We start from the raw sequence: 14,240 nt of genomic DNA on the forward strand, positions 1-14,240 counted from the left end.
ACTCCAGTTAAAGTTTGATCGCGATCCAATGGTCGAATCAAAAGTTATAGCCCTTTCGACTCGTTACTCTAGCGTGGCGCGGCGGCACCTCCACCTCCACCTCACCGAGTATGTATTCGACATCCACTCCATGGAAAAGGGCATCAGGAAACTCAAGTAAAATTTTGATCGCGATCCAAAGGTCGGATCAAAAGTTATGGTCCTTTCGAACCGTTACTCTAGCTTGGCGCTACCAGACCTCCACCTCATCGAGTATGGATTCCACATGCACTCCATGGAGAAGAGCATCCAGAACTACAGTAAAAGTTTGATCGCGATCCAATGGTCGAATCAAAAGTTATAGCCCTTTCGACTCGTTACTCTAGCCTGGCGCGACGACACCTCCACCTCACAGAGTATGTATTCCACATCTACTCCATGGAAAAGGGCATCAGCAAACTCAAGTAAAATTTTGATCGCGATGCAACGGTCGGATCAAAAGTTATGGCCTTTTCGAACCGTTACTCTAGCGTGGCGCTACCAGACCGCCACCTCATCGAGTATGGATTCCACATGCACTCCATGGAGAAGAGCATCCCGAAACTCCAGTAAAAGTTTGATCGCGATCCAATGGTCGAATCAAAAGTTATAGCCCTTTCGACTCGTTACTCTAGCGTGGCGCGGCGACACCTCCACCTCCACCTCACCGAGTATGTATTCGACATCCACTCCATGGAAAAGGGCATCAGGAAACTCAAGTAAAATTTTGATCGCGATCCAAAGGTCGGATCAAAAGTTATGGTCCTTTCGAACCGTTACTTTAGCTTGGCGCTACCAGACCTCCACCTCATAGAGTCTAGATTCCACATGCACTCCATGGAGAAAAGCATCTCGAAACTCCAGTAAAAGTTTGATCGTGATCCAATGGTCGAATCAAAAGTTATAGCCCTTTCGACTCGTTACTCTAGCCTGGCGCGACGACACCTCCACCTGACCGAGTATGTATTCCACATCCACTCCATGGAAAAGGGCATCAGGAAACTCAAGTAAAATTTTGATCGTGATCCAACGGTCGGATCAAAAGTTATGGCCCTTTCGAACCGTTACTCTAGCCTGGCGCTACCAGACCTCCACCTCATCGAGTATGGATTCCACATGCACTCCATGGAGAAGAGCATCCCGAAACTCCAGTAAAAGTTTGATCGCGATCCAATGGTCGAATTAAAAGTTATAGCACATTCGACTCGTTACTCTAGCCTGGCGCGACGACACCTCCACCTCACCGAGTATGTATTCGACATCCACTCCATGGAAAAGGGCATCAGGAACTCAAGTAAAATTTTGATCGCGATCCAACGGTCGGATCAAAAGTTATGGCCTTTTCTAACCGTTACTCTAGCCTGGCGCTACCAGACCTCCACCTCATCGAGTCTGGATTCCACATACACTCCATGGAGAAGAGCATCCCGAACTCTAGTAAAAGTTTGATCGCGATCCAATGGTCGAATCAAAAGTTATAGCCCTTTCGAGTCGTTATTCTAGCCTGGCGTGACGACACCTCCACCTCACCGAGTATGTATTCCACATTCACTCCATGGAAAAGGGCATCAGAAAACACAAGTTTGATCGCGATCCAATGGTCGAATCAAAAGTTAGAGCCGTTTCGACTCGTTACTCTAGCCTGGCGCGACGACACCTCCACCTCACCGAGTATGTATTCGACATCCCCTCCATGGAAAAGGGCATCAGGAAACTCAAGTAAAATTTTGATCGCGATCCAACGATCGGATCAAAAGTTATGGCCCTTTCGAACCGTTACTCTAGCGTGGCGCTACCAGACCTCCACCTCATTGAGTATGGATTCCACATGCACTCCATGGAGAAGAGGATCCCGAAACTCCAGTTAAAGTTTGATCGCGATCCAATGGTCGAATCAAAAGTTATAGCCCTTTCGACTCGTTACTCTAGCGTGGCGCCGCGGCACCTGCACCTCCACCTCACCGAGTATGTATTCGACATCCACTCCATGGAAAAGGGCATCAGGAAACTCAAGTAAAATTTTGATCGCGATCCAAAGGTCGGATCAAAAGTTATGGTCCTTTCGAACCGTTACTCTAGCTTGGCGCTACCAGACCTCCACCTCATCGAGTATGGATTCCACATGCACTCCATGGAGAAGAGCATCCAGAACTACAGTAAAAGTTTGATCGCGATCCAATGGTCGAATCAAAAGTTATAGCCCTTTCGACTCGTTACTCTAGCCTGGCGCGACGACACCTCCACCTCACAGAGTATGTATTCCACATCTACTCCATGGAAAAGGGCATCAGCAAACTCAAGTAAAATTTTGATCGCGATGCAACGGTCGGATCAAAAGTTATGGCCTTTTCGAACCGTTACTCTAGCGTGGCGCTACCAGACCGCCACCTCATCGAGTATGGATTCCACATGCACTCCATGGAGAAGAGCATCCCGAAACTCCAGTAAAAGTTTGATCGCGATCCAATGGTCGAATCAAAAGTTATAGCCCTTTCGACTCGTTACTCTAGCGTGGCGTGGCGACACCTCCACCTCCACCTCACCGAGTATGTATTCGACATCCACTCCATGGAAAAGGGCATCAGGAAACTCAAGTAAAATTTTGATCGCGATCCAAAGGTCGGATCAAAAGTTATGGTCCTTTCGAACCGTTACTCTAGCTTGGCGCTACCAGACCTCCACCTCATCGAGTCTAGATTCCACATGCACTCCATGGAGAAAAGCATCCCGAAACTCCAGTAAAAGTTTGATCGTGATCCAATGGTCGAATCAAAAGTTATAGCCCTTTCGACTCGTTACTCTAGCCTGGCGCGACGACACCTCCACCTGACCGAGTATGTATTCCACATCCACTCCATGGAAAAGGGCATCAAGAAACTCAAGTAAAATTTTGATCGTGATCCAACGGTCGGATCAAAAGTTATGGCCCTTTCGAACCGTTACTCTAGCCTGGCGCTACCAGACCTCCACCTCATCGAGTATGGATTCCACATGCACTCCATGGAGAAGAGCATCCCGAACTCCAGTAAAAGTTTGATCGCGATCCAATGGTCGAATCAAAAGTTATAGCCCTTTCGAGTCGTTATTCTAGCCTGGCGTGACGACACCTCCACCTCACCGAGTATGTATTCCACATTCACTCCATGGAAAAGGGCATCAGAAAACACAAGTTTGATCGCGATCCAATGGTCGAATCAAAAGTTAGAGCCGTTTCGACTCGTTACTCTAGCCTGGCGCGACGACACCTCCACCTCACCGAGTATGTATTCGACATCCCCTCCATGGAAAAGGGCATCAGGAAACTCAAGTAAAATTTTGATCGCGATCCAACGATCGGATCAAAAGTTATGGCCCTTTCGAACCGTTACTCTAGCGTGGCGCTACCAGACCTCCACCTCATCGAGTATGGATTCCACATGCACTCCATGGAGAAGAGGATCCCGAAACTCCAGTTAAAGTTTGATCGCGATCCAATGGTCGAATCAAAAGTTATAGCCCTTTCGACTCGTTACTCTAGCGTGGCGCGGCGGCACCTCCACCTCCACCTCACCGAGTATGTATTCGACATCCACTCCATGGAAAAGGGCATCAGGAAACTCAAGTAAAATTTTGATCGCGATCCAAAGGTCGGATCAAAAGTTATGGTCCTTTCGAACCGTTACTCTAGCTTGGCGCTACCAGACCTCCACCTCATCGAGTATGGATTCCACATGCACTCCATGGAGAAGAGCATCCAGAACTACAGTAAAAGTTTGATCGCGATCCAATGGTCGAATCAAAAGTTATAGCCCTTTCGACTCGTTACTCTAGCCTGGCGCGACGACACCTCCACCTCACAGAGTATGTATTCCACATCTACTCCATGGAAAAGGGCATCAGCAAACTCAAGTAAAATTTTGATCGCGATGCAACGGTCGGATCAAAAGTTATGGCCTTTTCGAACCGTTACTCTACCGTGGCGCTACCAGACCGCCACCTCATCGAGTATGGATTCCACATGCACTCCATGGAGAAGAGCATCCCGAAACTCCAGTAAAAGTTTGATCGCGATCCAATGGTCGAATCAAAAGTTATAGCCCTTTCGACTCGTTACTCTAGCGTGGCGCGGCGACACCTCCACCTCCACCTCACCGAGTATGTATTCGACATCCACTCCATGGAAAAGGGCATCAGGAAACTCAAGTAAAATTTTGATCGCGATCCAAAGGTCGGATCAAAAGTTATGGTCCTTTCGAACCGTTACTCTAGCTTGGCGCTACCAGACCTCCACCTCATCGAGTCTAGATTCCACATGCACTCCATGGAGAAAAGCATCCCGAAACTCCAGTAAAAGTTTGATCGTGATCCAATGGTCGAATCAAAAGTTATAGCCCTTTCGACTCGTTACTCTAGCCTGGCGCGACGACACCTCCACCTGACCGAGTATGTATTCCACATCCACTCCATGGAAAAGGGCATCAGGAAACTCAAGTAAAATTTTGATCGTGATCCAACGGTCGGATCAAAAGTTATGGCCCTTTCGAACCGTTACTCTAGCCTGGCGCTACCAGACCTCCACCTCATCGAGTATGGATTCCACATGCACTCCATGGAGAAGAGCATCCCGAAACTCCAGTAAAAGTTTGATCGCGATCCAATGGTCGAATTAAAAGTTATAGCACATTCGACTCGTTACTCTAGCCTGGCGCGACGACACCTCCACCTCACCGAGTATGTATTCGACATCCACTCCATGGAAAAGGGCATCAGGAACTCAAGTAAAATTTTGATCGCGATCCAACGGTCGGATCAAAAGTTATGGCCCTTTCGAACCGTTACTCTAGCCTGGCGCTACCAGACCTCCACCTCATCGAGTCTGGATTCCACATACACTCCATGGAGAAGAGCATCCCGAACTCCAGTAAAAGTTTGATCACGATCCAATGGTCGAATCAAAAGTTATAGCCCTTTCGAGTCGTTATTCTAGCCTGGCGTGACGACACCTCCACCTCACCGAGTATGTATTCCACATTCACTCCATGGAAAAGGGCATCAGAAAACACAAGTTTGATCGCGATCCAATGGTCGAATCAAAAGTTAGAGCCGTTTCGACTCGTTACTCTAGCCTAGCGCGACGACACCTCCACCTCACCGAGTATGTATTCGACATCCCCTCCATGGAAAAGGACATCAGGAAACTCAAGTAAAATTTTGATCGCGATCCAACGATCGGATCAAAAGTTATGGCCCTTTCGAACCGTTACTCTAGCGTGGCGCTACCAGACCTCCACCTCATCGAGTATGGATTCCACATGCACTCCATGGAGAAGAGGATCCCGAAACTCCAGTTAAAGTTTGATCGCGATCCAATGGTCGAATCAAAAGTTATAGCCCTTTCGACTCGTTACTCTAGCGTGGCGCGGCGGCACCTGCACCTCCACCTCACCGAGTATGTATTCGACATCCACTCCATGGAAAAGGGCATCAGGAAACTCAAGTAAAATTTTGATCGCGATCCAAAGGTCGGATCAAAAGTTATGGTCCTTTCGAACCGTTACTCTAGCTTGGCGCTACCAGACCTCCACCTCATCGAGTATGGATTCCACATGCACTCCATGGAGAAGAGCATCCAGAACTACAGTAAAAGTTTGATCGCGATCCAATGGTCGAATCAAAAGTTATAGCCCTTTCGACTCGTTACTCTAGCCTGGCACGACGACACCTCCACCTCACCGAGTATGTATTCGACATCCACTCCATGGAAAAGGGCATCAGGAAACTCAAGTAAAATTTTGATCGCGATCCAACGGTCGGATCAAAAGTTATGACCCTTTCGAACCGTTACTCTAGCCTGGCGCTACCAGACCTCCACCTCATCGAGTATGGATTCCACATCCACTCCATGGAGAAGAGCATCCCGAAACTCCAGTAAAAGTTTGATCGCGATCCAATGGTCGGATCAAAAGTTATAGCCCTTTCGACTCGTTACTCTAGCATGGCGCGACGACACCTCCACCTCACCGAGTATGTATTCGACATCTACTCCATGGAAAAGGGCATCAGGAAACTCAAGTAAAATTTTGATCGCGATCCAACGGTCGGATCAAAAGTTATGGTCCTTTCGAACCATTACTCTAGCATGGCGCTACCAGACCTCCACCTCATCGAGTATGGATTCCACAAGCACTCCATGGAGAAGAGCATCCCGAACTCCAGTAAAAGTTTGATCGCGATCCAATGGTCGAATCAAAAGTTATAGCCCTTTCGACTCGTTACTCTAGCCTGGCGCGACGACACCTCCACGTCACCGAGTATGTATTCGACATCCACTCCATGGAAAAGGGCATCAGGAAACTCAAGTAAAATTTCGATCGCGATCCAACGGTCGGATCAAAAGTTATGGCCCTTTCGAACCGTTACTCTACCCTGGCGCTACCAGACCTCCACCTCATCGAGTATGGATTCCACATGCACTCCATGGAGAAGAGCATCCCGAAACTCCGGTAAAAGTTTGATCGCGATCCAATGGTCGAATCAAAAGTTATAGCCCTTTCGACTCGTTACTCTAGCCTGGCGCGACGACACCTCCACCTCACCGAGTATGTATTCGACATCCACTCCATGGAAAAGGGCATCAGGAAACTCAAGTAAAATTTTAATCGCGATCCAACGGTCGGATCAAAAGTTATGAACCTTTCGAACCGTTACTCTAGCCTGGCGCTACCAGACCTCCACTTCATCGAGTATGGATTCCACATGCACTCCATGGAGAAGAGCATCATGAAACTCCAGTAAAATTTTGATCGCGATCCAATGGTCGAATCCAAAGTTATAGCACTTTCGACTCGTTACTCTAGCCTGGCGCGACGACACCTCCACCTCACCGAGTATGTATTCGACATCCACTCCATGGAAAAGGGCATCAAGAAACTCAAGTAAAATTTTGATCGCGATCCAACGATCGGATCAAAAGTTATGGCCCTTTCGAACCGTTACTCTAGCCTGGCGCAACCAGACCTCCACCTCATCGAGTATGGATTCCACATGCACTCCATGAAGAAGAGCATCTTGAAACTCCAGTAAAAGTTTGATCGCGATCCAATGGTCGAATCAAAAGTTATAGCACTTTCAACTCGTTACTCTAGCATGGCGCGACGACACCTCCACCTCACCGAGTATGTATTCGACATCTATTCCATGGAAAAAGGCATCGGGAAACTCAAGTAAAATTTTGATCGCAATCCAACGGTCGGATCAAAAGTTATGGCCCTTTCGAACCGTTACTCTAGCCTGGCGCAACCAGACCTCCACCCCATCGAGTATGGATTCCACATGCACTCCATGGAGAAGAGCATCCCGAACTCCAGTAAAAGTTTGATCGCGATCCAATGGTCGAATCAAAAGTTATAGCCCTTTCGACTCGTTACTCTAGCCTGGCGCGACGACACATCCACCTCACCGAGTATGTATTCGACATCCATTCCATGGAAAAGGGCATCAGAAAACTCAAGTAAAATTTTGATCGCGATCCAACGGTCGGATCAAAAGTTATGGCGCTTTCGAACCGTTACTCTAGCCTGGCGCAACCAGACCTCCACCCCATCGAGTATGGATTCCACATGCACTCCATGACGAAAAGCATCTTGAAACTCCAGTAAAAGTTTGATCGCGATCCAATGGTCGAATCAAAAGTTATAGCACTTTCAACTCGTTACTCTAGCATGGCGCGACGACACCTCCACCTCACCGAGTATGTATTCGACATCTACTCCATAGAAAAGGGCGTCAGGAAACTCAAGTAAAATTTTGATCGCGATCCAACGGTCGGATCAAAAGTTATGGTCCTTTCGAACCGTTACTCTAGCATGGCGCTACCAGACCTCCACCTCATCGAGTATGGATTCCACATGCACTCCATGGAGAAGAGCACCCCGAACTCCAGTAAAAGTTTGATCGCGATCCAATGGTTGAATCAAAAGTTATAGCCCTTTCGACTCGTTACTCTAGCCTGGCGCGACGACACCTCCACCTCACCGAGTATGTATTCGACATCCATTCCATGGAAAAGGGCATCAGAAAACTCAAGTAAAATTTTGATCGCGATCCAACGGTCGGATCAAAAGTTATGGCCCTTTCGAACCGTTACTCTAGCCTGGCGCAATCAGACCTCCACCTCATCGAGTATGGATTCCACATGCACTCCATGGAGAAGAGCATCCCGAAACTCCGGTAAAAGTTTGATCGCGATCCAATGGTCGAATCAAAAGTTATAGCCCTTTCGACTCGTTACTCTAGCCTGGCGCGACGACACCTCCACCTCACCGAGTATGTATTCGACATCCACTCCATGGAAAAGGGCATCAGGAAACTCAAGTAAAATTTTGATCGCGATCCAACGGTCGGATCAAAAGTTATGGCCCTTTCGAACCGTTACTCTAGCCTGGCGCTACCAGACCTCCACCTCATCGAGTATGGATTCCACATGCACTCCATGGAGAAGAGCATCCCGAAACTCCGGTAAAAGTTTGATCGCGATCCAATGGTCGAATCAAAAGTTATAGCCCTTTCGACTCGTTACTCTAGCCTGGCGCGACGACACCTCCACGTCACCGAGTATGTATTCGACATCCACTCCATGGAAAAGGGCATCAGGAAACTCAAGTAAAATTTCGATCGCGATCCAACGGTCGGATCAAAAGTTATGGCCCTTTCGAACCGTTACTCTACCCTGGCGCTACCAGACCTCCACCTCATCGAGTATGGATTCCACATGCACTCCATGGAGAAGAGCATCCCGAAACTCCGGTAAAAGTTTGATCGCGATCCAATGGTCGAATCAAAAGTTATAGCCCTTTCGACTCGTTACTCTAGCCTGGCGCGACGACACCTCCACCTCACCGAGTATGTATTCGACATCCACTCCATGGAAAAGGGCATCAGGAAACTCAAGTAAAATTTTAATCGCGATCCAACGGTCGGATCAAAAGTTATGACCCTTTCGAACCGTTACTCTAGCCTGGCGCTACCAGACCTCCACTTCATCGAGTATGGATTCCACATGCACTCCATGGAGAAGAGCATCATGAAACTCAAGTAAAATTTTGATCGCGATCCAATGGTCGAATCCAAAGTTATAGCACTTTCGACTCGTTACTCTAGCCTGGCGCGACGACACATCCACCTCACCGAGTATGTATTCGACATCCACTCCATGGAAAAGGGCATCAGGAAACTCAAGTAAAATTTTGATCGCGATCCAACGATCGGATCAAAAGTTATGGCCCTTTCGAACCGTTACTCTAGCCTGGCGCAACCAGACCTCCACCTCATCGAGTATGGATTCCACATGCACTCCATGAAGAAGAGCATCTTGAAACTCCAGTAAAAGTTTGATCGCGATCCAATGGTCGAATCAAAAGTTATAGCACTTTCAACTCGTTACTCTAGCATGGCGCGACGACACCTCCACCTCACCGAGTATGTATTCGACATCTACTCCATGGAAAAAGGCATCGGGAAACTCAAGTAAAATTTTGATCGCAATCCAACGGTCGGATCAAAAGTTATGGCCCTTTCGAACCGTTACTCTAGCCTGGCGCAACCAGACCTCCACCCCATCGAGTATGGATTCCACATGCACTCCATGGAGAAGAGCATCCCGAACTCCAGTAAAAGTTTGATCGCAATCCAATGGTCGAATCAAAAGTTATAGCCCTTTCGACTCGTTACTCTAGCCTGGCGCGACGACACATCCACCTCACCGAGTATGTATTCGACATCCATTCCATGGAAAAGGGCATCAGAAAACTCAAGTAAAATTTTGATCGCGATCCAACGGTCGGATCAAAAGTTATGGCGCTTTCGAACCGTTACTCTAGCCTGGCGCAACCAGACCTCCACCCCATCGAGTATGGATTCCACATGCACTCCATGACGAAAAGCATCTTGAAACTCCAGTAAAAGTTTGATCGCGATCCAATGGTCGAATCAAAAGTTATAGCACTTTCAACTCGTTACTCTAGCATGGCGCGACGACACCTCCACCTCACCGAGTATGTATTCGACATCTACTCCATAGAAAAGGGCGTCAGGAAACTCAAGTAAAATTTTGATCGCGATCCAACGGTCGGATCAAAAGTTATGGTCCTTTCGAACCGTTACTCTAGCATGGCGCTACCAGACCTCCACCTCATCGAGTATGGATTCCACATGCACTCCATGGAGAAGAGCACCCCGAACTCCAGTAAAAGTTTGATCGCGATCCAATGGTTGAATCAAAAGTTATAGCCCTTTCGACTCGTTACTCTAGCCTGGCGCGACGACACCTCCACCTCACCGAGTATGTATTCGACATCCATTCCATGGAAAAGGGCATCAGAAAACTCAAGTAAAATTTTGATCGCGATCCAACGGTCGGATCAAAAGTTATGGCCCTTTCGAACCGTTACTCTAGCCTGGCGCAACCAGACCTCCACCTCATCGAGTATGGATTCCACATGCACTCCATGGAGAAGAGCATCCCGAAACTCCGGTAAAAGTTTGATCGCGATCCAATGGTCGAATCAAAAGTTATAGCCCTTTCGACTCGTTACTCTAGCCTGGCGCGACGACACCTCCACCTCACCGAGTATGTATTCGACATCCACTCCATGGAAAAGGGCATCAGGAAACTCAAGTAAAATTTTGATCGCGATCCAACGGTCGGATCAAAAGTTATGGCCCTTTCGAACCGTTACTCTAGCCTGGCGCTACCAGACCTCCACCTCATCGAGTATGGATTCCACATGCACTCCATGGAGAAGAGCATCTCGAAACTCCGGTAAAAGTTTGATCGCGATCCAATGGTCGAATCAAAAGTTATAGCCCTTTCGACTCGTTACTCTAGCCTGGCGCGACGACACCTCCACCTCACCGAGTATGTATTCGACATCCACTCCATGGAAAAGGGCATCAGAAAACTCAAGTAAAATTTTAATCGCGATCCAACGGTCGGATCAAAAGTTATGGCCCTTTCGAACCGTTACTCTAGCCTGGCGCAACCAGACCTCCACCCCATCGAGTATGGATTCCACATGCACTCCATGAAGAAAAGCATCTTGAAACTCCAGTCAAAGTTTGATCGCGATCCAATGGTCGAATCAAAAGTTATAGCACTTTCAACTCGTTACTCTAGCATGGCGCGACGACACCTCCACCTCACCGAGTATGTATTCGACATCTACTCCATGGAAAAGGGCATCAGGAAACTCAAGTAAAATTTTGATCGCGATCCAACGGTCGGATCAAAAGTTATGGTCCTTTCGAACCGTTACTCTAGCATGGCGCTACCAGACCTCCACCTCATCGATTATGGATTCCACATGCACTCCATGGAGAAGAGCATCCCGAACTCCAGTAAAAGTTTGATCGCGATCCAATGGTTGAATCAAAAGTTATAGCCCTTTCGACTCGTTACTCTAGCCTGGCGCGACGACACCTCCACCTCACCGAGTATGTATTCGACATCCATTCCATGGAAAAGGGCATCAGAAAACTCAAGTAAAATTTTGATCGCGATCCAACGGTCGGATCAAAAGTTATGGCCCTTTCGAACCGTTACTGTAGCCTGGCGCAACCAGACCTCCACCTCATCGAGTATGGATTCCACATGCACTCCATGGAGAATAGCATCCCGAAACTCCAGTAAAAGTTTGATCGCGATCCAATGGTTGAATCAAAAGTTATAGCCCTTTCGACTCGTTACTCTAGCCTGGCGCGACGACACCTCCACCTCACCGAGTATGTATTCGACATCCACTCAATGGAAAAGGGCATCAGAAAACTCAAGTAAAATTTTGATCGCGATCCAACGATCGGGTCAAAAGTTATGGTCCTTTCGAACCGTTACTCTAGCCTGGCGCTTCCAGACCTCCACCTCATCGAGTATGGATTCCACATGCACTCCATGGAGAAGAGCATCCCGAACTACAGTAAAAGTTTGATCGCGATCCAATGGTCGAATCAAAAGTTATAGCACTTTCGACTCGTTACTCTAGCATGGCGCGACGACACCTCCACCTCCCCAAGTATGTATTCGACATCCACTCCATGGAAAAGGGCATCAGGAAACTCAAGTAAAATTTTGATCGCGATCCAACGATCGGATCAAAAGTTATGGCCCTTTCGAACCGTTACTCTAGCCTGGCGCAACCAGACCTCCACCTCATCGAGTATGGATTCCACATGCACTCCATGAAGACGAGCAACTTGAAACTCCAGTAAAAGTTTGATCGGGATCCAATGGTCGAATCAAAAGTTATAGCACTTTCAACTCGTTACTCTAGCCAGGCGCGACGACACCTCCACCTCACCGAGTATGTACTCGACATCCACTCCATTGAAAAGGGCATCAGGAAACTCAAGTTTGATCGCGATCCAACGGTCGGAACAAAAGTTATGGTCCTTTTAAACCGTTACTCTAGCCTGGCGCTACCAGACCTCCACCTCATCGAGTATGAATTCCACATGCACTCCATGAAGAAGAGCATCTAGAAACTCCAGTAAAAGTTTGATCGCGATCCAATGGTCGAATCAAAAGTTATAGCACTTTCAACTCGTTACTCTAGCATGGCGCGACGACACCTCCACCTCACCGAGTATGTATTCGACATCTACTCCATAGAAAAGGGCATCAGGAAACTCAAGTAAAATTTTGATCGCGATCCAACGGTCGGATCAAAAGTTATGGTCCTTTCGAACCGTTACTCTAGCATGGCGCTACCAGACCTCCACCTCATCGATTATGGATTCCACATGCACTCCATGGAGAAGAGCATCCCGAACTCCAGTAAAAGTTTGATCGCGATCCAATGGTTGAATCAAAAGTTATAGCCCTTTCGACTCGTTACTCTAGCCTGGCGCGACGACACCTCCACCTCACCGAGTATGTATTCGACATCCATTCCATGGAAAAGGGCATCAGAAAACTCAAGTAAAATTTTGATCGCGATCCAACGGTCGGATCAAAAGTTATGGCCCTTTCGAACCGTTACTGTAGCCTGGCGCAACCAGACCTCCACCTCATCGAGTATGGATTCCACATGCACTCCATGGAGAATAGCATCCCGAAACTCCAGTAAAAGTTTGATCGCGATCCAATGGTTGAATCAAAAGTTATAGCCCTTTCGACTCGTTACTCTAGCCTGGCGCGACGACACCTCCACCTCACCGAGTATGTATTCGACATCCACTCAATGGAAAAGGGCATCAGAAAACTCAAGTAAAATTTTGATCGCGATCCAACGATCGGGTCAAAAGTTATGGTCCTTTCGAACCGTTACTCTAGCCTGGCGCTTCCAGACCTCCACCTCATCGAGTATGGATTCCACATGCACTCCATGAAGAAGAGCATCTTGAAACTCCAGTAAAAGTTTGATCGCGATCCAATGGTCGAATCAAAAGTTATAGCACTTTCAACTCGTTACTCTAGCATGGCGCGACGACACCTCCACCTCACCGAGTATGTATTCGACATCTACTCCATGGAAAAGGGCATCAGGAAACTCAAGTAAAATTTTGATCGCGATCCAACGGTCGGATCAAAAGTTATGGTCCTTTCGAACCGTTACTCTAGCATGGCGCTACCAGACCTCCACCTCATCGAGTATGGATTCCACATGCACTCCATGGAGAAGAGCATCCCGAACTCCAGTAAAAGTTTGATCGCGATCCAATGGTCGAATAAAAAGTTATAGCCCTTTCGACTCGTTACTCTAGCCTGGCGTGACGACACCTCCACCTCACCGAGTATGTATTCGACATCCACTCCATGGAAAAGGGCATCAGGAAACTCAAGTAAAATTTTGATCGCGATCCAACGGTCGGATCAAAAGTTACGGCCCTTTCGAACCGTTACTCTAGCCTGGCGCTACCAGACCTCCACCTCATCGAGTATGGATTCCACATGCACTCCATGGAGAAGAGCATCCCGAAACTCCGGTAAAAGTTTGATCGCGATCCAATGGTGGAATCAAAAGTTATAGCCCTTTCGACTCGTTACTCTAGCCTGGCGCGACGACACCTCCACTTCACCGAGTATGTATTCGACATCCACTCCATGGAAAAGGGCATCAGGAAACTCAAGTAAAATTTTAATCGCGATCCAACGGTCGGATCAAAAGTTATGACCCTTTCGAACCGTTACTCTAGCCTGGCGCTACCAGACCTCCACCTCATCGAGTATGGATTCCACATGCACTCCATGG

This window comes from Populus nigra, chromosome 10 (genome assembly GCF_951802175.1).
Source record: "Populus nigra chromosome 10, ddPopNigr1.1, whole genome shotgun sequence".
NCBI lineage: Eukaryota > Viridiplantae > Streptophyta > Magnoliopsida > Malpighiales > Salicaceae > Populus > Populus nigra.